This window comes from Heterocephalus glaber, unplaced genomic scaffold, assembly GCF_053883595.1.
Source record: "Heterocephalus glaber isolate CG9 unplaced genomic scaffold, H.glaber_assembly_v1.0 deba00001146, whole genome shotgun sequence".
NCBI classification, from domain to species: Eukaryota; Metazoa; Chordata; class Mammalia; order Rodentia; family Bathyergidae; genus Heterocephalus; species Heterocephalus glaber.
This window is the reverse complement of record NW_028258203.1, coordinates 352,757-371,744: the sequence shown is the minus strand read 5'-3', so window position 1 is coordinate 371,744 and position 18,988 is coordinate 352,757. Positions and strand designations below refer to the sequence as shown.

The 18,988-nt window shown below is 38.6% G+C and overlaps 1 protein-coding gene across 1 annotated transcript in view; it reads right to left on the bottom strand.

Annotated features, from left to right (window-relative positions):
• LOC110347438 (uncharacterized) overlaps positions 1–17,849 on the bottom strand; it is a 64,814-nt gene extending 46,965 nt beyond the window's left edge. The window contains exon 1 of the mRNA XM_087210558.1: positions 17,629–17,849. The gene's annotated coding sequence lies outside the window, so the exon portion shown is untranslated. The remainder of the gene's footprint in view (positions 1–17,628) is intronic.
• Positions 17,850–18,988: the final 1,139 nt, after the last annotated feature.

Here is an 18,988-nt window from a genome sequence, read left to right as displayed (position 1 = left end):
AAGCACACAAGGGTTCCTGAGTCCAGGCTTAAAACTAGCACAGGTTCATATGTGCTGCTTTCTGTTGGCCAAACCAAGCAATAAAGCCAGCCCAGGCTCAAGACATGGGTTGTGGGCTTTACCCCTTGAGTGACTGGAAGAGGTGCAAAATCATGTTAAAAAGGCATGGGTACAGGGAGGCTGTTAACTGTAACTGTCATGTACTCAATTAAAAATTCATCTAACACTAAAACATTTATAAGTATTTATGTTTTTAAGTATTTTTTAAAATTTAATTTTATTGGTGCATTTTAGGTATACGATAAAATTGAAGGACCCTAGTTAGCAAGACAGACTCCATATTGCTGCTGAACAACCCACCTGCCTGCCCTTTAGATGAATTCAAAAGGAGGAAGCTTAGAAACCTCCACCCCTTAAAGAGTCTCTCAGAACCAACAATTAATCAACTATTGTTTTACAAATATTCTAAGGACAGGACTTTGCTAGTTCTATCCCATAGAGGGGCCTAGAAACTGCTGGCCTCAAAGGTGTATAAAATATGTTAATCTCCCCCAGTCGGGAGCTCGAGTCAGATGCTCGGCTTGGGTCCCAGCTAGTAATAAACTCCTGTGTGGATTTGATATCGGTCTCTGGTTGGTTCTTTCTCACTGGCTGCAACAATAATGACATTCATCATTGGAAATTTGAACCTTTACATAATCTCTCTTGGTGCTTATTTTTCCCCCTTTCCCTGCCCTCCCTCCAACCCCTCCATCCCTCCCTATTTACAGAGATTTTGCTTCCATTTTTTCATTTTCTTGTATTAATTCCATTCCCTTCTTTCCTTTCCCCTACCTCTCCCACTTCCCCTTTCCCTTTGCCCCTTTTCTTCCTATTTCACATTATCTATTATACTCCTTAGTCCTTATTTACATGTTCAGTTTCTCACACTAGAGAAACTATTCGGTATTTACATGTGTGTTCTATTTATTTCACTTGAGTATCGCCTCAATGTGCGTCCATTTAGCTATAAATATCTCTAATTTATTTTTTTTTCTATTTTGTTGAGATATTTTATTCAGGAACAAATATTGTGATAGTGTGTGTGTGTGTGTGTGTGTGTGTGTGTGGCATGTATTGACAAGATTATGGGTTGGGGTTCTTTTTCTGAGCCATGTGATAGATAACCTTTATATATTTTCTAATATTGATCCTTTATTATGTTCCTAGAAAGAACCTCATCTGATTGTGTTTGTTATTCTTCTTACACATTGACTAATCTCTTTGCCAGTGTTAAAATTTTCTCTCTTTATGAATGGTTAGTAATTTACTATTTTGTGCTACATTTGTTAGATTTTGGTATTTGAGCTATAATTTTCCATCAGAGTAAAATTTCCAACATAATAGATTTTGTCTCTAAGAATATTATGTTGCAGATGATCAAAATCTGGCTGGGATTTTAAATTCTATGCCACAATCCCTTTATTATTTACTAGATGACCCACTTTTGGTCACCTAATTTTTTAACCTCTTCAAGATTCCAAACACATCTTTTTTTTAATTCTTTCATTGGTACATTTTAGGTGTATAGTACATTTACATTTATCATTGGGTGCTTGTACCAGAACATGATGCATCTTGATTCTTATTTTTTCCCCCATTACCTGGGCACCCTTTACCCCCTCTGCCCTTCCCTATTTACATAGATTTCATTTCCATTTCTCTTTCTTTCTCATAATTTTTCCTTTCCCTTCTTCCCTTTCCCCTTCCCCTCCCACCACCCCTCCACCTTTGGACCTTTTCCTATTTCAAATTATCAATTATTCATTTTAATCATTTTAATCCTTATTTACACTTTCAGTTTCTCACACTAGAGAAACTATTCGGTATTTACACAAGTGTGTCCTATTTATTTCACTTAAGAGTATGGCCTCAATATGCATCCATTCAGCAATAAATGTCTCTAGTTTCTCATTCTTTATGGCTGAGTAGTACTCCATTTTATAAAAAAAACACATCTTCTTTATCCAGTTTCCAGTTGATGGGCACTTGGGCTGTTTCCAAGCTTTAGCTATTACAAACTGTGCCGCTATAAACATGGGTGCACATATATCACTGTGGTATAATTCTTTTAATTCTTTGGGGAAGGTACCCAGCAGGGGAATAGCTGGGTCAAATGGGACCTCTAGTCCTAGTTCTTTGAGGTGTCTCCATACTGATCTCCACAGTGAAACACATCTTTAAAAACTTAATGTGATAGGCAGTCTCGGACAGGACCCCCTCCGATCTCCACTTACTGCTAATGTTTAAGTCCCTCTATAATCCCCTCACCTTGAGTGTGGGCAAGACCTGTGACTTGTTTCTAACTAATAGAATAGGGCAAAGTTCATGAGATATCACTTTCATTAGGTTACAGATGATAATGACTTCTGTCTTGACAACAGACTCCTTTCCTCAAGCTTGTACAAAGTAAGTTGCCATGGTGAAGAAGTCCACATGGCCCAGAAATGAGAGAGCTCTGAGCCAACAGCCATGCTTAGCCAACTGAGGCTCCCAGTCCAATGGCCCTTGAGGAACTGAAATTCCAGCAATGAACAGATATAACTGCAGTCCTGGCCAAACTGGAAGGAAGTGGAGGATGGAGCTAAGCCATACCTGATTGCTGACCAAAGAAACTGTGAGGCAATAAATGGGTATTGTTTTAGGCCATTAAGCTTGTGGTAATTTGTTAGCCAATGATAGATAAGTAATATTCAATAAATCCTAGATTCTCAGAATGAGAAAAACCTTAAAAAATAGTTCAACCTTAGATTTTAAGATGAATCTTCTCAAAGTGCCTGTCTAGCTTATGTTTAAAAATCTGAAATGATGAAAAACTCACTAATATAAAAGATCCCATTCCATGATGGGTAAATTACAATTTTTAGAAATAGTCATATTAAAAAGTTAAATATTTTATTCACAAGTAATTATTCTTACCTAGATATCATACCTGTTTTTTCTCCCACATAATACACTGAAATTATTTGAAGACAGTTATCCTAGTCATTCTGAATCTTCTATCCTTGTTTAGACTGTAATGAAACTTTGAATACTTTGAGGATGGACCCAGTGCCATCTGTTTTTTACCTCTTATGCCTATACCTATGAAAATCCCTGGAATAAAGGAAATGTTCATCAAATGTTGATCAAATGTTATCAATGTTAAATATTCCCAGTACTTCTAAAATTCGTTACTTGGTATGGTGTTTTGTTTTGTTTTCATAATGCTGAGGATCAAACCCAAGGATGAATGCTAGGCAACCACTCATGCATGCTAGGAAACCACTCTACCACTGAGCTACACTCACAGTACCTGGTATGATTTTATGCCCTCCCTCATCATCTATGTCCCCATTTTCTTGGTAAAGTGCGAGTAAATAACCTTAACATTTAAATTGTTATTTAAGTAGTAAAAAGGACTATGATACTGTCACTGAGGGTAATTAGTGATCCCAACATTAAAATTACTGTTCACTCATCTTGGGCTTACTGTCAAAGTCAACCATCTTGCTTTTGAAAATAAGCTATACTAAGTCCTGTCATTGCTGTATATACTATGCTTAACTTCCTTGTTCCATGTATTCTACTATACCAAGAAGTTGAAGTCTTTTTGGGTACAAATTTTATCAGCTACACCAGACTCCCTTACTCATAAGTGCACATTATCTCCAGATTTGATGACTTAGTTTTGTGACTTTATTTATACCTTGAATGCTAATATTAAGAAACACTCAAGACAAATCCATTTTCCTGGTTGATATCCATTTATGTATTAATATTCCCCAAGTAAACTATGTAAGCGATGTCCATAGCTTTTGGCACTATTATTTCCCCCCTTAAATTCCTCATTTACAAAGCAGCCAGAGTGATCTTTGTAGAACCTAAATCAAATTATACCATCTTTCTGTCACAACTTGTTAATGGCTTTGGATTTATTGGAGTGCATATTTCTTACCACTGTCTACTAGCCTCTACATATCAGGCCTGTGCACATTGAAGACTGTCCTTTCTCTGACTTCTGTGAAATCAGCTAACAGGTTGTTATGCTTGGTAATCTGTCCCCCTCACCCCGAAGCTTTTTAAGATTTCATTGTTTTTGATTTTCTGATGTTTTATTCTGATTTGTCTCGGGATAAATTTTTGGGGGGATTCATTGGGTTTCTTGACTCTATAGGTTTATGTCCTTCATTAGTTTTAGAAAATTCTCAACCTTTGTATTGTCACATAATGCCCCTCTGCTTTTTAGAATACCAATTCAATTTATGTTCAATTAGAATTTCTCATATTTTCCTTCAAATATTTTCATTTTTCTATGTATTTTTCAACTTTCTGTGTCCCCATATAATACTATGGATAATTTCTCCCAATGCATGTTCAGGTTTATTGATTCTTTCTTTAGCCTTTAGCTTAATTTTGTATCAAACTTACTCAGTAATTTTTTTCAAATTCAGTTACCATATTTTAATTTTAGATTCTTTTTTCAACTCTATTTAGCTTTTAGAAAATATTTTCCTATAAATGTCCTTAAGAACTCCTAGGCTTAAACCATCCTCCTGCCTCAGCCTCTCCACTTTCTAGGCCTACCTGGCTCAACATAGCTCTCTTGCTGCCTGTTTGGACGTCTTTGTAAATCTTCTTGTTTATTATTCCTCTTGGTCCATACTCAAGTCTATTCTCCTTATGTTCCTGGTTTTCTCTATGTATACAGGACATTGTATTTAAAAAATTATTTGTAGAGGGGCCAGGGATTTAGCTCAGTGGTTCTGCAGCGTGTCTCGCAGGCACAAGTCCTGAGTTTGATCCCTGGTGCCAAAAAAATAATTATTTCTGGAAGCAATTCTAGGCCCATTGACACCCAGAAAGATTTTTTGTTTGTTTCTTTTGGGCATCTTCAGAGATACTTCCACCTTAAAGCATGTTTAAGTCTACAGGAGGCAATTAAATCAGAGGCTTTAATTTTCACTTCTGGACATCTGTTTCCTGGCTGGCCTGAGTGTGTAACCTGAGCCTGCAGTTGTGCCTCAAAGCTTATTGAGAAGAGGGTCTTCTACTAGGTTCTCCACTGTGTGCCCTCTCCCTGTTCAACAAGGAACCAAAAAAATAGCACTGAATGTACCCAGAGAAGTGACAAATGTCTTCAGGGAGAAGTAGTTTCTATGCCTACTACCCTTTGTGTACCCATTTACTTCCAGAGTTCTCATTTTTCCTTCACCTTTGGCCTTTTAAAACACTATCTTATTATTATTTAGATGATTTAGGAAGATGTTTAAGTATTTTAATTGTTTTAAGCCCAACAACTGATTCAAATGCACAGGAGGTCACTTCAAATTCTCTGTTACTTTAGAGCTGAGTGATTTGGGAAAGTTATTTGACCTCCACATACCTCAGTTTCCTCATCTGTACAATGGGGATAATAACAGTACCTACAGATTATGTGTAAAGAATAGTGCTGGCCTGCAGTAAGTATACAATAAATGTCAACTATTAGTAATGTCATATCACCTTAATTATTTCCTTTAGGCCACTTACCATCTTCAAAAATTGTCTTATTTATTTTTATTATCATTTTCAGTTCTAGTAGAACGTAAGCTCCATATTTTCTTATTTCTCACTATAAATTAAACATCATTTTAATTGAATTAATGAACATATTCAAGTTTGTCACTATAAATACATCAGCTTTGATTCAATTTTAATAACTCATAAATTGAATATAGGCCAGTTTTTGTGAACAAAGCAACCCAGTCACCCAAAGCATATTCTTTTTAAAAGAGTAAATTAAAAAGTCATCTTAGGAGGCCAGGGATTTAGCTCAGTGGTGCTGCTGCCTGCCTTGCAAACACAAGGTCCTGAGTTTGAACCCTGGCACCAAGAAAATAATGTCATCTTAGGGCTGAGGATTTAGCTCAGTTGTGCTGCACCTGCCTGGCAAGCACAAGGTCCTGAGTTTGACTCCTAGTACTGAAAAAAAAAGTCATCTTAATACAAGAAAGGTGAAGGGATATTAGATCAGACTTTATAATTTAATTGCCAAAATTAACTGCATATAAGGTACATTATTTCTATGTTTTAACAGGCTCCCTTCAAATTTTAAAACAAGATAACTTAGTTTGAATATCTTTTAAAATTTACATATGTACTCATTTGCCAAATACCTCAATCTTTCATCATTTATTATAATTCTAGAGACTTTTCCCCCCCAGTGGAGCCATTACTCCATTTACCAGGGTTCAGGGTTTTTTGGCGTGTAATTTCTTCCAATACAATCTCTTGATGAAACTGCTGCATTATGCATTCTATTCAGTGTCAGTGAAAGGATTGAGCTGTAAACATGTCTAATTGTGAATGGCTCATTATAGACGGAGATACCTTTTGGTTTACCATTTGGTAGCTGAAAATTTCTATATCACCTGTCTTCTTGCAATTCAGAATCTCAGAAGAGTATGGGTCATATTAGACATGATAGCAGCTTTGTCTTAAGAACTGCTTCTCACTGAATCAGACATGAAAGACACCTCTAGGGGAGATCAGACAAGGATTTCCTCTTCAAAGAGAGCCCAGGAAGCTCCTTCCTCCAGGAAGATCACCTCAAGCTCTCTTTAATTGCTTTCCAATAGACAAATACTTTATTATCTTTAAATATGTTTTAGTGACTTCAGTAAATTAATCATAAATAAATCTTTTACAGTCACAGAACATATAGGCATTTGCAAAGAGGAATTTAAAGGTTAATACATATTTGTATAGTATATCCAGCTTTGTGTTCCTCCCCCAAATTTTATGCATACTCAATTTTTATAAATTAACTCATAGTTAGTTCACTAAGGGGACTTTGTATTTTTAAAAAAACTCTGAAGAGAATTATTTTGAAAAGTATAGAGTGAAGAGGGAGAGTGAGAGATGAAGTTTTATAGGTACAAAGGTCTAAATTGTGCAGAAAATTATATGAAATAACAAGTTACTAATCTGACCAACATTCTTATAATTCAGAATCCCACTGGGGATATTCTGTGGGTTTTCCTTCATGCCATCAATATATGGCAATGTGTGTATTAGTTTATAAAAAGTCAATGGAATTCCATGATTGATAAACACAAATCTCAATTTTTATGGCCATGTAGTTTTAATGTCTTGACTAAAAAATGGAACTAGAAATGTAAGACTAGTGAGACTAGTCATATCAAAGTGAGAAGGTTTTCAAGAAGATATGGGAAAAGGAAGCAAAGATGGTGCTGGGGCTGGGGATGTAGCTCAGTGTTAGAATGCTTGCTTGGCTTGCCTGCATTTGATCCCAGCTCCACATACACAAAAAGATGATGCTGGACTTTTCTGATTTTTTTTTTTTTCTCATTAATGGGAATGCCGTCAGCTGGTTTGTAGGAAGGGAGTGATTTGATAAGATTTTATTTTGTTAAGGACTCTGAGGGCCATCTGGATAATGAGTTGGAAGGAAATTTGATTAGAGACACAGAATCCCACTATAGAGTTACTGCAGTAGTAAAGGCAAGAAAGATGTAAGAGTCTGATTTGGGGGAAGAGATGAGGAATTACTTGGGAAGTTGTTGATATGACATGGATTTCTGTGAGACTTACAGGTTTCTGAACTGCACTCATGATAAATTTTGGTGTCACTTATTAATATAGGGAATGCAAGATGAAAGGTAGCTTGCTGGCAAAGGAAGTGCTGGTGAAAGTGTAAAGGAAGTAAAGATGTTGAGTTTCAACTAAGACATCTAGAAGGAAAACCTATGAATATCCAGGTGCAGTTGTTCCACATAGGTACTGGATACATAGGCCTGGAACTCAGGAGAGAGAACAGAGCAGGAACAAGTTTGAATGTCTTGGGGCAATGTGGGTATGGGTCACAGCCCTGGGAATGGTTGAGATCACTAGGAAGATCTGTGAAGTGGAAAGAAAAGAGGAGTGAAAGCAGAACCATGGGAGAGTGAGAAGGAAAGAATGACTGGAAGGAAAGAAAGATATGAAGGAGAAAGTATGTTTTAAAAGGTCTAGGAGGGAAATGTGCCAAAAAAGAATGTTTCAGGAAAGAGAAATCATCAACAAGAGCTGACGATATAGGGAAGTCCAGTGTAATTAAGTTCTGAAAGGTTTTCACTGAATTTGACAAATACAAGGCCACGGTTGTTTTTGGCAGGGTGTTGGAGGAATGAATTAGAAGTGAGATTCAAACTCCCTTTTCTATTACCTCCTCCCACCCTCACCCCCTGCCAGGACTCCAGACATTCCCTGACTCACTTCATCTAGCTTTTGTGTTGTCTAGAAGGTTCCTTAGCACTAAAGTTCAGGGAAGAATTTTCATCTCAAAGCATAAAAAGAGCCAGGCATGTAGAGAAGGTGAAAGGGGGAAGCCATTGAAATAGTCATTTAAGTAAAGCCAAATTTCAATCTCTGGAGAAGCCAAGCTCCAAAAGTCCAAGCTGGAGCTGCAGACCAAGGATGTCAGGTTGGGATGAGGTAGTAAGAGAGGCAGATTCCAATGTGGGGTGGGGTGGGGGATTTCTTAGAGATGTGATAGGGTCTCCCAGTTCTCCTTTATAGTCCGATGGGTGGAGCAGTAAAGTGAAGAAATGGTGATGGACAATGTAGTGTGTATTTGGGGCGGGGAGGCAAGTAGTACTGGTAATTGAATCCAGGGCCTTCAAACTGAGCTACATTCCAAGCTCTTGTTAAGATGTTTTTAAATGTTGAGATATGGTCTCACTAAGTCACTAGGTTGTCCAGTCTGGGCTGGAATTTGTGATCCTTTTGCCTCAGACTCCCAAAGTGCTGGGATTACAGGCCTGGCAATAAACTTTTGAGAAATTTACCTATGAAAAAAATTATTTTAGCCTAAGTGATGGCCTTACTTTCCTTTCTTGTTGCTGAGTCAAAATACGCAATACCCCAAATTAGAGGAGTAAAGGTATATTTTGGCTCACAGTTCTTAGAGGTTTCAGTCTGTAATCAGCTGGCTTCAAGGCAGGGTGCCATAGCAGAGGAGAAACAGTTCACGGCAGGCAGAAGACACCAAGGCAGCAAGCAGCAAGATACAAGCAACAAGCAGTTGCCCTTTTTCTGTTTCTTACATTGCATCCACCCTTAGAGCAGTTAACACTCACACCCAGGATTGGGCAGCCTTAATCATAGCATTGCACCATGAATCAGTCCCAGCATCTCCACAGAACACACCCTAGATCCATCCACCTCTGGAAAGCCCCACCTATGACTGCATGAGGCTGTGGGGGGATATCGAGATACAAGCCATAACAGTGATAATTAATGACAACTTTTTATGTATGTCTTACTTTTGTTTATATTTCTATGGGATGAGGCTAATGGTCCTCAAAGGCAAGGGAAATGGAGAGCTGTATGCATTCTATGGGAGAAAATAAGTTTTCTGAAATTGCTTCTTCATCTAAATACTCTTTTTGCATAATCTGATTAAAAATCTCCTCCCTTTTCATCTTCTGCACTGCTTGAAGTCATTTCTGTTATGTATATAAGCTAACGATTTGAGTTATAGTCATTTTTCAATTGATCTGTGTTTATATTTATATTTAAGTACATTTATATATTATAGCCATTATGCAAATATCACAAAATCCCAGATCTCAGTATTTCAAGTGTGTGAGTCCTAAACTCAAGGAACAAACCATCTTTATGCATGCCTTATTTTACAAAAATTGATTGCCATATTGATTTCAATTGCCCTGTCTTCCTGAGTTCAGCTATCTTGGGAAGACAAACAGTCCTCTCTTCCCAGGAGCTGATAACCACAACTTGTTTGATTCTGACTGGTTGAATCCACTGGGTCTGATTAATTCTGAGCCCACATACCCAAGGGTAGGTAAAGTTTATTGTTCTTTATTTTGCCAAATATTAAAGAGTTGACCAGCTGACAAATTTCCTTGAAAACCTATCTTTTCCTAAAAATGGGCTAACAATTTTTATTTTCTAGTAGTAGCAGTGGTATACATCTGTCAGATCTCTTTAAATTAAAAATGACTAGATTCCATAAAGCAGGAAATTTCTTGGTCCTCATAATCACAAGTCTGGGTGAGAGTTCAGGTTCACCTGGCCTGGAATGCCCAAACACTGTCATTAGGAAACTGTCTCTGTTCATATCTCAGCTCTGCTTTCTGAGCACCTTATTCCTTAGGCTCAGCCCAAGGCATGAGAAAATGTCATCCAGCAGCTCCAAACTTATAGCCTATCCATTTTTGAACTCCAGAAATAGTGAACACCTCTTTCCAATTGTTAGGGCAAATATCTTGGAATTAAATATTATTTAAGAGATGGATGAGAAGATGTAAGAAAGTATAACCACAGAGCCTAAGAGACTGGGCCATCATCACAGACCTGGGTTACTATGCATGCCTGCTTCTGAAAGTGGGGTGATTGGGGGTCACCCACGTGAGCAGGACCACTTACAAGTGTGCTGCCTCCTGGTATTATGCTTTGTTATGATTTGGCTCAAGGTCTTTGATAGATACCTTTGCCTAAAAGGGGAAAAATAGCATGAAAGGGGGAGGAGAGAGAAGAAGAAGGAGAAGGAGAAGAAGAAAGGAGATTAAAAATGAAACCAAGAAGACTGTAAGTAAACAAAGATCATTATACTGCTATAAGGTAAATCACATTTCACCATACAACTCAGTGTCCTTTGGTGATAAACTCCCTGAAAATGAGCTGTTGCCTTGCTTTGGCTCATCCTATTTCTTTCTTGTCATTTTCTGCTTCCCACATTCTGTCTTCCATCCCTCTGCTCTCTGACTGCCCACATCTACAATGACAGCTTCCTCTTTATACTGGTAGCTACTATCTTCCACCTTCTCTCAGTTGCTTTTGCTTCACCCTTGCACAGCAAAATTTTATTTCACATTCCTCCAAGAGTGAAGAAGGCACTTCATTAAGGCCCTGGCATACTTATTTCACATGCAGGAATCCAGACAATTTACATAACTTCCAGGGCCCCTTGGTCAAAATTTATTAAAAATTTCATGACAGCAGAGCATGAAAGTAAGAATGAGGCCCTTCCAAGGCTGCCCTAGACCAACACCTATGAACCTGACTGTGGGCAAAGCCCTCGGTCACCTCAGATATTCTTTCTGTCCTGTTGGAGGGTGCTGGTCCTGTCCTAATTCCAGTAGGTGGCTGAAGCCAATAGTGCATCCTCACTCCCTCTGGCAGTACCTGGCTTAGAACATATGCTACATTCTGCTCAGTGGGCCCGATTTTATCCTTAATGAAAAGGGACACACAAGAAGAAACAGCTTTTTTCTCCCTAGACATTGTCATCTATGCCTTGGTGCCTGGCATTGCTGCAGTCATCTTGTCAAATATAAGGACACTTGGCTGAAAACTTTAAAGTGTAAAAAGAGAAGGAATCCATCAGTTTTTTAATTAACTAGCCATGAATCCCCTATTACTTAGGCTTCTTGTGTATGTAAAATGACACTTTTTTCTTATTGTTTAAATAAATTGAATTGCATTTTCCTACCTATAGCCAACAGCCGATCAAATAATATATCTTAGCAGGCAAAATGACTTACATAAAAATAAATTCCTATGTAAAATTAAGAAGAGGAAGAAGGGAGTCAGTAAAGTGTGGAGCAGCCCAGGTGGACCAGGGTACTTTCCCCACCCAGGAGACCCATCTCAGACTGTTATCTTTCCTTCTCTTTCTTTTTTTTATTGGTACTGGGGATCGAACTCAGGTCCTTGTGCTTGCGAGGCAGGCTGTGGAACCACTGAGCTACATCCCTAGCCTCCTTCTCCCTCTTTTGAGATGTTAGTGCAGACCCATGAAAATTTTAGCAAAGTAACAAACACGTTAAGTTAATGCACACCCCGATCACAGAAACAGTTCTGATAACAGAGACTTTGGCTTACAAATAGGATTCCTAACGGTAATGTGTGAGTAAGAGCTACCAACCCAGAACTGGAAACAATGGGCCCTCAAATGTGCGTTTTTGGGGTTACCTTTGAAATGACCACTGTAAGTGACTTATGCCCAGCTTCAAGAACTTAGCAGCAAAGTAGAAATAAACTAAAAGGAAATCTTTCTTGAGATACTGCCAAATAAATATATTCTGAAGCCATTTGTTACAGTCAGGAGTGTGTCTATTGTAATAGGAAAACTAACTCAAGCTGACATAGACTTACATTATTAGGGACTCCAAGGGAGACTGGATTCTGGACCAGGTGGATCCAGGCTCAAAGTAATTTAGGCTGTTTTCTTCTCCATCACTTGGCTGTGCCCAGCGCTGAGAGAGACACAGTAGTCAGACTGGGCCAGTCTCATCATACACCCAGTGCTGGCACTAGGAGGCACGCTCCTACCCCAGCCACCTGGGCTGAGAGAGAAGCAGGGACAGTTTCTCAAGGAGAATGCAAATTTGTCCAGGAAATGGAGTAGGATTCTGGGAAGACAAAAATAATAATGACTACTACATTACAATTATTGTGCAATGAATTAGAGTTGAAATGTTAGCTTATTAATAGCAAGTGCTTCATAAAAAGGCAAATGTTACTCAGAAGTCAAAGAATTTCAATGCTAATTTATTTTAGAGTTAAGATTATTTCTTAATATAGTAAAGTTTGAAAATTGGGTTAAGATTTTAGTCCTTTGTCTCACCATTCAAAAACTTATTCTATTTCTAAATTGAAGCAGATTTATGAATTCACATGTCCAAGCCTCAAATGTAAATTGAAAAAGGAATAAAACTGAAGCTAGAGCTATTATGTATTTAACTCAGTCTAAAGGATGACAGATTTGAGATACAAAGCAAGATTCCAGAGTGAAACCATCTGTTATTCTCCATCAAAGTGGCAACCAAAAAGCCCAATGTAAAGTCACATCACTTTGACTGGGTTCATGCCAACATTTCTGACTACTTGTCACAAAGGACAATTTAATCAGGAAGTTGACGTCATATATTAGAAGGCAAGAGTGGGCTTCATTCTTTCTCTTAAATAGCTTATATTAAAAGCTTCTAGTGGAAAGATCCCAAGCATTTTGAGTTACAGGCAAAATTGCAAAGAAGTGTCCCTTTAAAACAGAAGGCCTACTCCAGATTCCTAACTTTTCATTTAATGTAAGTTCAGGGATTCACCTTTATAGAAACCAGCTCTTCAGGTCTGCATGAACACAAGATTGCCTCATTTTTAGTGGCACAGAGACAAAGACATTAATTTCTTATCCCAAAATAACAACACATTTTTTATTTCAAATAGAGGTAACTTAAAAACACTGGGATAATTTATGAATACTATGTAATTGTAAGACACTGTGTTATTCCTGAGGTGGAAGAAAAATTAGCTCTTTGAGAGGTGGTTTATCTGAGTCAAAATTATGGCTGGGCTTTGCAAGAAGTTTTCTTGTATCTCATGCAAATCCAGCTCCTTTTTAAGTTATCGCTCATGAGCTATGCAATGTGACAGTCAGTGCAGACAGCAAGGCCTAGGGTGGGAGTGAAGGTCTTGACCAAATGAAGACATCACTCAATAGCATCTTTGTACATCTTATTAAGCATAAAGCATCCATCATTACAATGTTCACTAATAACATTATTAAAAGAAAAAATGTATCTGGAAAACTGACAGAAGATGGCCTTATAGGGAAGAAGTGGAGAAATACATATCTGAACACTGCTCCTTTCCCTCGCAGAAATACTGAATTGGGTGGTAGTGGTTAGAGAGAGGCAGTGCTTTCTCCAGTCTCTTCAGCAATAGGAGGAGCAGCTGCCACTGTTTTGGTTATTGTGACAGCAAATGAAGGAGGCTGAGCAAGAGCTGTGAGGGTAGAGCCAGTGAAATAGCTAAATTCTTCAGAAGGAAGTGTTATGTGACATAGCATTCTCCCCTGCCTGAAAGAGGGACGTTCCAAGACATATCCTTGCCCACGCATGGCTGAAACCATGGATAGTAGCACATCTGACATACAAGCACTGTGGTCCCCTGGTGGACAGTACCTTATCCTGGACACAAGCACTGTGACGCCACCACATTTGATCTGATAAACTAGATGGCCATGAAGAGACTAATGGGCAAGTGAGGTATTCAGCTTGGACACACAGGACCAATGGCTGATTCAGGCTTCAGATGGAGCAGTGTAAGATTTCATCATGCTATTCAGAATGTCCAGCAAATTAAAATTTACAGATTTTTTTCATATGGGAGTTTTCATGTCTGGAGTGTGGTTGACTGTGGGTAACTGGAAGCCTGGGTAAAGGGAGCCCACTGTGGTGCACGTTGTCTACCCTAGGTCGGTAATGCAGTTCCTCCCTCTGAATCTTTAGTGAAAATTTAGTACACATCAAAAATCATTGTGTTAGTTTCTTAAGAGGCAGAATGTGACTGGAAATGAAGGAAAAACCGTTGAGTTCCACAGATGAGGTAGTGTGAATCAGAATAATGGAGCTAAGACATGAATGGGAAAAATGTTCTGTAGAGCCGGAACTCAGAGTCAAAACAGTATAGTCCAAGATTGGCACAGAAATCTGAGGAGGTGAGGGCTAATATCAATAGCTAGTTTGGAAACATAAGAATAACTACTAGTGTATATTGAAAGATTTACTATGTCCCAGGTCCTATGCTAAGAGTTTACATGTACTGTCTTCTTCACCCCGCATAATTTCTTATGGTTTTATTACTTTTCATTTTGAAAATGAAAAAATTGAAGCATAGTGATATCAACTTGCTTAAATTCATAAATCCTGAAGATAATCAATGAACAAATATATTCACAAGAGCAAAGCCTATTTCTTATCAACTAGCTTGTGCAATTTTTCCTCAGTATCTGTGGGGGATTGATTCTCCAACCCATGCAGATATCCAAACACACAGATGCTCAAATCCTTCTTATAAAATGTCATATCCTATATATTCTAGATGACTTAGAATACCTATAATCCTTAATACATTGTAAATCTATGTAGTTTTGTTTTGTTTTTTGAGACAAGTTGCCTTGTCTTGAATTTATGATTTTCCTGCCTGAGCCTCCTGAGTACCTGGGTCTAGCAGCATGTGCCACTGCTCTTAAGCCCAGTATTGTGTAAAACTCCCCTCTCATCTTCCTTCCTGGCTCTCTCTTTCTCTTTCACAGTCTCTCTATTCACATATATGTTCCTAACTAATTGCAACAATTACATTATATTCATGCCTTCCCAAGTCTCCTGCCTTTGGACTTTCCTTCTAATGTCTGGTGCTGACTGGGTTACAAAAGTTCTATTAATTAGCTGACGGTTTGCTGGAACTGCTGGGTCAAATGGTGTGTACATTCTGCAGACCTCGCAAAGCCACTCATAAAATTTCTCAGGGCTCTCATTCGGCTCCTGCTGGGTCTCTGACACTTTAATCAGATTAGTAGGTCTTTTATTGGCAGCCTGTATTCCTGCTAAAAGGGCTGTCCAATAATTTCTCAAGTTTTCCTGTCCTGCTTGATTATTGGGATCCCAATCAGGCTGCACATTTACAGGGAATTGCTGTTCATGCCAAGCATCTGGATTCTGCATATCTCCTGGCATTCTAATGGCATTAATCTTTTTAATTTCCCCTAAAAGTCTCTGCATTTCTTTAGGGGTTAACAAAGTTCTACAAAGTTTTTTACAGTCCTCTCAATTAGGACAATTGGTAGCAAAGATGGAATCAAATAATTGAAGCATTTTGGAGTGGTCCTGGCAGAGAATAAATGACTTTTTTTCTCTGGGCCAAGCCTCCTTTTGTCCTTTAAGTCAAATCTCAAATACTGCATCTTGGTCTGATGACTGATGTACACATATTAGTAACATACTTAGAATTTAACCCTTTGATGACAACCAATGTAAACATATTTAAACTTTTCATAACAAACTTGAAACCAACAAACAAACATATATATTTTCTTAATAATTTTTGCACATCTTTTGACATACCTAAACCTTCTGGTCTTGTATATTTTTTTTCTTTCTAACACGATAAGCATACAGAATTTCTTATATCAAAATTGCATTTCTTTTACTTATACCTTTTTAATATTTTTTATCTCACTTACTATAGACCTTTTGACACAAACTTGTCTTTAGCTGTTAAAATTTTAAAGTGTCCCTTTTTTGTTCTCAGAGTGTTACACTTTAAATTTGTTTGGCTGCCAATAGAACAGTAGTGACCTTGAGTTTTTTTATCAACAAAGTACAGAAAAGAGCAAGTTAACCCTATAATTACTATTAAATAATTTGCAATGTACAAGAAATATTTTAAGCACACCAATTAACCATCAATTCAAACTGAAACACAGATACAGTTATCAATTATCTAAAATTTGTAGCTTGATTTCTCTTGTAAAATTTCTTACTTTCTCTGGCTTTGTTTTATGCCCTTCAGAGCTTTCTTAACTGTTTTTAATCCATTGCTTATTCTCTCTTTTCAGTTTTTTTTCCAATTTGAGTGCATGCCCCATTTGATCCTCTCTGAGTCTGACCACAGCATGCACCCTTAGGTGCACTAAAGTCAAGCAGTTCTCATGCTTTTGTCCCCACCTCCTCTGCACCTGTGAATTTAGCAACACAAAAGGATGGGGAAAGTCTAAATTCTCTCGGTTCAGATCTGAAAGGACCAGTTTCTTTCCAGCATCATCGTCTTTCTGATGCAGGACCAGGATATTGTTTTTCTCTTCCAGGGAGCACATATGAAGCTAAGGAGGCATTCTGTGGTACAATTTGAGCCATAAATCAATATAGGGAAATTGATCTGCATGTTCCTGTCCAGGGGTGGTGACTGTTAGCCAGGTGGACCAGATGAGACCCTCATCTAGGGATCTCTCAGTTGGTATAGCTGGGCAAAGCGTGGACCATTCTAACTCATAAAAGGCTCTAAATTTTTGGAGTTTCATCTTAATACCATAATTTCCAGTAAAACCTTTCTTAAAATTCTTTTTTTTTTTTTTTGTACCAGGGATAGAACTCGGGTCCTTGCGCTTGCAAGGCAAGTGACGGAACCACTGAGCTAAACCCCTGGCCCCTTAAAATTCTTAAGCATGCATTCCAAAACAGTAGGATGGGATGTTTCTGTCCCCACGATCGGCTGATCAGATTGTTGGTGCGTATATGGGTACCCTTGTACGGAGATGCAAGACAAACAAAGGTGGGGATCACTCACTTGCCTGCGGGCCTCTTGGCCACTTTAAGGTCTGTTCAGGCTAAGGTGGGCTGTGGCTGAAGCTCACAATTGTGCCTTTGTTAAACCCAACCACACAAATTCTGCGACTCAGAGAGGACTCTATCATTCCTCCCTTTGTCTTGTTCAGCAGCTTGTTCCACTCACTTTCCAATCCAGAACCCTTTCATTCACACATTTATTCAGAAGTTTTCCCTCCTGGTTACCCCCTAACTATAACCAAAACAAATGAAAGAAGCTACCTCCCCAAATGGGAGGGCCCTTGCACTTTTTTTGCCCAAAGTTCACAAAGTGAACCAAAACAAATGGGAGGAGCTATCTTCCTAAATGGCAAAGCACAAGGGGTGATCAGGCCCCTGCACTGTATTTGCCCAAAGTTACAAAATACAAATTCACAAAGTGAAACCAAAACAAATCCAAAAGTTAACTACTAAGGGGTTTCCCGGGGTTTCTCACCCAGCAAAGGAAAGAGACAGATGAGACACCAACAGCAGCAGCCCTCCTTCTGTCATTTTCTGTCTTGGGTTTGGGTGATCTGCATCTGATGAGTGGATCTCTGTGTCCTGCTGAGGAGCCTAGGAAATTAGTCCCAGGGGCAAGCCTTTCCTCTAGAGGAGACAAAGAGCTGCTCCCTCCAGTGCAGTTCGTGCTGATGCCCCAAAGGGCCGCTTCTTTCCCAATTCCTGGTAAGGGAACCAAATGTTCTGGAATCACAGAAAGAAATGTATGGGGACACAGAAGTTGGGTAAAAAAACAAAGCCTTTACTCACTAGCGAAGGGGACTGCCAGAAACTCGTGTGATCAATGTCCACCCCGTCCTTTGTTTTAACATTTCCTTGTGTATCTTCTTTTAGCCATTACCTCATTTCTGGTGGTCTTAGTCAGTAAAATTTCTATTTTTCTTTTACAACTAGTTCCTGTTGATGGTTATAGTCACAGACATATAACAAACAGATGGCACCTAAAACACATACATTGTAAACTACTCAAATATTTCTACTTTGCTTTTCTCCAGGTTAAATGTTATCTACAGTTAGGTTACAGGGGTCAAAGGTTCAGTTAGCCATCACCTTAAACAATAAGAGTTATGGGAAAGGTAAATCTTAAAGGAATGGATTACTTATTCTACTTCAGCTACCTTAATAACTTAACCTATAGTTTAAATTTTCTCTATCACTAAGCCTACACAATTTGCTAGATGAGTCTTTGGCTGGTATGTGGAAACAGAACTCCCTATGCCAATGGTCAGTTGAGGTCTCAATGGCCAGTGACACTATGAAACCTCTGATAGCAAGATAACTGCACCTGAGGATTTTATGGCTTATGCAGCCATTCTTCAAAGACAAATGTTAGCTAAAGAAAACACAAGTTACACATTAAGCATAACCTGCCTTTCTCAGGAATGCATTATTCCTCTTTTTACAAGCTTATCTCACATCAGAGTCTTAGCCTTGCTGTATTTTGCATCTGCCTTTACATCCCTTGCAATGTTGCATAATCAATCGAGGCAAATCCAGAGTCTCAGGGTCTTAGCCTGATAAAAGCTCTGACTGTCCCATACCCTTGTTAAAGCATCAAACCTTTGTCTTGTCTTATTCTTTATCCTTGCTGTACCCTCAGTCAGGTGGTTGGGGGGTTGAGTGTCCCCTGATAAGTATAGGCACTATCACTGTATTTCAACAGTAAATTTTCCAGGATAGATATATTTTGATAGCCCAGAGATGCACTGCTTAAGCCAGTTAGGCACTGAAACACTACTGCAGCTGTGTCTTAAACAGGCACAGGTATAGTTCATGCTGGTGACAGACTGTGACAT